This window comes from Oratosquilla oratoria, chromosome 25 (assembly GCF_046742065.1).
Source record: "Oratosquilla oratoria isolate Oo_2021 chromosome 25, ASM4674206v1, whole genome shotgun sequence".
Lineage (NCBI taxonomy): Eukaryota > Metazoa > Arthropoda > Malacostraca > Stomatopoda > Squillidae > Oratosquilla > Oratosquilla oratoria.
In genome coordinates, this window is record NC_134801.1 from 24,120,843 (window position 1) to 24,125,842 (window position 5,000).

Sequence of the window (5,000 nt, forward strand, 5' to 3'; positions counted from 1 at the left end):
ACACACACACACACACACACACACACACACACACACACACACACACACACACACACACACACACACACACACACACACACACATCCATTGTGCACATAATCAACTCTATGTAAACCTGTACCGTGTATATACTCTAAGTTCTATATTTTTAATCATCTTTTTGCATATCGTACTATCGTCTGCTATTGAAATAAACCTTTTTATTATTATCATCATTATCATTTATTTTATTACACACACACACACACACACACACACACACACACACACACACACACACACACACACACACACACACACACACACACACACACACATATTATATATATATATATATATATATATATATATATATATATATACATATATATATATATATATATATATGTATATATATATATATGTGTGTGTGTGTGTGTGTGTGTGTGTGTGTGTGTGTGTGTGTGTGTGTGTGTGTGTGTGTGTGTGTGTGTGTGTGTGTGTGTGTGTGTGTGTGTGTGTGTGTGTGTGTGTGTGTGTGTGTGTGTGTGTGTGTGTGTGAGTAAAATCATGCGGCCGATACCCAATGCGAGGTCAGGAGGTGAAGCAACCAGTGCATTTGATCAGTGGAAGTTTACAAACGAAACCTACTTCTCGTGCATCAACAAATCAGAAAAAATATCATCTTGATGCTCATCAGTAGTCCTACATTTATTCGCTATGTGAACATAGCGTTTGTAACAGTGTTTGATGGGTGGGTGGGGTGTATTCAAAGCTTCTTTTGACTCCTACGATACACATGGGAACGCGGTAGTGGCATTCTTATCTCCCCAAGAGAGGATCATGCGAAAATAGAAGAAGTGGATCGGTAAAGGAGAGCTTTAAGAAGGACACTAGAAGTGGAATAGTGGATCACAATTCCACTGTAAGTGAAAAAAAAATTATGAACACAACGGACTGTTGCGAGAATCTGGCCTCCTACCCCCCCCCCCCTAAAAAGTATGGACTGCATATTTGTATGCAGTCAGTACTCCATCACTGGGCCTAGTATTGACACAAAAATAAAAATCATGTCGGTTTACTATAGTCTAAGGTCGTTACATACCGAGCGTCTGCTAGAACAACATCTCCGAAATGACCATCGTAGTGAATGTCTCAGTTATGATAGTCCCAATCCTATAAGAACGAGAATCTGCCCTAGGCTGAATAAAACTGCCTTTAAATTCACCAAAACAAAATATATAGAGTACGTGAAGAGGTCAGCCGACCCAGTGAGGTTACAGTTACGCTAAGGCAGCTTTGAGGGACCACTGTACTCTGAAGGACCACCAGACTATCCACGATGGGAAGTTACAGCCAAATATACTCTGGCGACGGTAGCGCCCCTTCCGGTTGGCATAGTTAATGTAAGGCGTGAGGTCTATGGAAGGTATCAGGGCAATGTTGGAATGGTTATGATTGTGAATAAAGTCTGTAACCAGGTGCTGGAAGTGACACGCGACCTTGATCTAAAGCACCCTTGATGTCCGACGTTGCAGTGTCGGGTTGGATAGCCCCATGCTATCCCTGGGGGTTCGAACCATGATCTCAGTGCCCGATACAGGGACACACACCGGAGAGCCTTTCCTTCCTCCCCAGAATCGTTCAGGGACCATCCACGTTTTAGTCAAGAAAGTTGACGTTGAGTCAATCCAGTGATGTATAGTATCCAAAGTTTGTCCTGACGCGCGCTTGGTTATTCATCTTAATGTGAAGAAGTAAGCTCTGGACAAAATATGGTCACATTTGATGGAAAGTCTACTTTATCTCGATCCTACCTCTTACCTGAATAAAATCGTAATGCGTGTCCCAGAACGCCCTGTAACTTAGGAAATATATTGAAGTGGTTTAAACTATTCGTCTGACAATCGGTTCCTGGTTCCACGCAAAGCTTTGGTAATACAAAGGAGCTTCTCTCCTCTGAGCTGTTTATATTCCGTTTATCAATCTTCAAAGGTACTTTAGCCTCTTCAGTATGATGAGTAGTTTCTATACTACACAAAGGATGTGAGGAACATACGCCAGGAGACGCTGAGTAGTTATTAGGACTCAGAGAGAGAGAGAGAGAGAAGTGCAGGACTCGAATCGGGAACGAGAAGAACGCAAGGCTTGGACGCTTCCTGTTACGCACAAAAACCAGATATATCGACAGAGAATCCCAAACACTTTTATCGAGTCGGGAAGCAGACTTGAAACAGAACGGGGTTTCATACGATCAAGACCTCATTTTCACCAAAGTCTTTCCCTTCATGTGAACAAGAGTGACTACACAAGAACATAAGAATTGAGGAGACTGCAAGAGACCATAAGGCCTATGCTATACAGTTCTTTGTCCATTACCAGCTATTCCATTCGTTAACCACTCCATTGGCAAACTAGTTCTTGTCCCAATTTCCTTCTTAAACCTAACTTTGCCCAATTGAATCATATTACAACAAATCCTATCCTGCTGCCTTAATATGATAACCTTGTCCGCAACACCTTGTTAGAGCCCTTGACACGTTTGAATACCTCTATTAGATCACCCCGCAGTATTAACCAAAACAAAATTCTAGGAATTATGTCGGCGTATTAAAGGAGGTCGTTAAATAGGTCACGGGAGCATAATCCGCCCTCAGATGTGGTGAACATGAGAATCCTTTGTACCAAGGACTCAAGCGTGTCTTTGTAAACTGTGGTAAGGAGGTCCTTTGTAGTTTGAGGTGAGAAGATTCGTTGTTGAATGAAACTGATCATTTCGCTTGTCCCGAAACATCCGGCTATTGGCCACAACAGGCTCGTTATCCTGGAGTTTGGTATGGGTGGATATTAATGGAATCTTTCAGCAGGATTTTTCCTACATAACAAAAAACCCTGAGGTGTAGATTAGATTTCATACTTCATAAAACGGAAAGTACAGTCGCCACCATTTGTGCAGCAAGATAGGACGACGGCCTACGTCAGCATAACAAAATCGTTACGTCGTCGACAGCCTTTAAAAGAAGCACTGAAGTATCGCAAGGGTTAATGAATGTAGACGAGAGGTCATTTCCTCTCAGCGCCGAAGAGGAACTTTGGAAAGTCTTCAGGAGTGAGAGGGCGAGTTCCTAGGGCAGCGTTTCTCAACCTTAAGGTTCCCCGGAACCCTAAGGTTCCGCAAAAGGTCCCTAAGTGTTCCGCGAGAACAAGTGAGATAAGCTAATGCATTTTTTCGTTTTTTATCTAATTTCATATACGTAATATAATTAAACACGCACGATATATCATTGGTTATTGTAAAAATGTAATATAGACATAATCCTATCTAACCTATTATTACGATGAAAATAAAATGAGAAAGTTTTTTTTTTTTTTTTTTTTTTGCGCAGGGGTTCCTTGAGACTTGCAATTTAATTTAAAGGTTACGCAAGGTTAAAACCTTGAGAAACGCTGCCTTAGGGTATTACACGCCCCGCCTCTCTTTTCCTAGTACACTTCAACCTTAGTGTAAAGAAGGAAGAAATAGCAGGTCTGTAAGCTCATCAGAAAATATATGGATGATAATCAAAGTATGATTATCTACATGATTCCAAAATAAGCGTAATGACAATAGTACACGCACCCCCACCCATATATATATATATATATATATATATATATATATATATATATATATATATATGTATATGTATATATACATACATACAAAAACATACATACATACATACATACACACATATACCAAAGGCTTTTCCCCCCTACACGTGTGTGTGTGTGTGTGTGTGTGTGTGTGTGTGTGTGTGTGTGTGTGTGTGTGTGTGTGTGTGTGTGTGTGTGTGTGTGTACAACACTGAATGGGTCCCAGTGAACAGATATACATTTTTATCAACCACAATATACTTTAATTCTAAGCCATCAACATCAAGAGACTCGAGGAGACCAACATGCAGAAATCGAAACGTGGTCAATTTCTGCATGTTGGCCTCTTCGAGCCTCTCGATGTTGATGACTTAGAATTAAAGTACATTATGGTTTATATATACATATATATATATATATATATATATATATATATATATATATATATGTATGTATGTATGTATGTATATATAATAATTCCGACTGTCATCCCCGGATTCGAACTGGACTCATGAAATCACGGCGCCATCGCCTTACCGACTGAGCTATTGACAATACGGTAAGACGATGACGCCGTGATTTCACGAACCCGGTTCGAATCCGGGGACGACAGTCGGAATTATTTGATCGACATCACCGTCACTGGTGATTCTATTCACACACACACACACACACACACACACACACACACACACACACACACACACACACACACACACACACACACATACGGCCCGGTGGCGGATTGAAACGGCCCGGTGGCGGATTGGTAAGGCACTGGCCTCACAAGCCGGAGAACCGGGGTTCGATTCCCCGGCCGGGCGGAGACAAGTTGGGTTTGTCTCCTTTCACGTATAGCCCCTGTTCACCTAGCAGCGAGTAGGTACGGGACGTTAGTCAAGGAGTTGTGACCTTGCATTCCCGGTGTGTGGAGTGTGAGTGGTCTCAGACCTACCCAGAGATCTGCTAATAATGAGCTCTGAGCTCACTGCCGTAGGGTGGTGTCTGGCTGTCTCGAAAAGAGGCTGCAGCAGATCCGAGGTGAATACACACACACACACACACACACACACAGATATATATATATATATATATATATATATATATATATATATATATATATATATATATCAGACAATCTCCTTGACAGTAGCGCACGGGATTCGAACCCGCTGCATCTGGAAGTAAACTTCCAAGACACACTCACCTTAGACCGCTCGACCACTTGACGGTATAAAACCATGAGATTGGGGAGGGCGCTCACTACACCCATTAACCACCCATTTTCACCCCATGGCCACCGCACCCAGTGGGAGTAGTAAGGACCGGAACGAATCCCTTCACGCTTGTCGCCAACGTAACTATTTGAGAAATTCGCTAGTGAA

The 5,000-nt window shown here is 42.0% G+C and overlaps 1 protein-coding gene across 6 annotated transcripts in view; it reads left to right on the forward strand.

Annotated features, from left to right (window-relative positions):
• LOC143038861 (uncharacterized) overlaps positions 1 to 5,000 on the forward strand; it is a 603,232-nt gene that overhangs the window by 11,563 nt on the left and 586,669 nt on the right. The window lies entirely within an intron of this gene.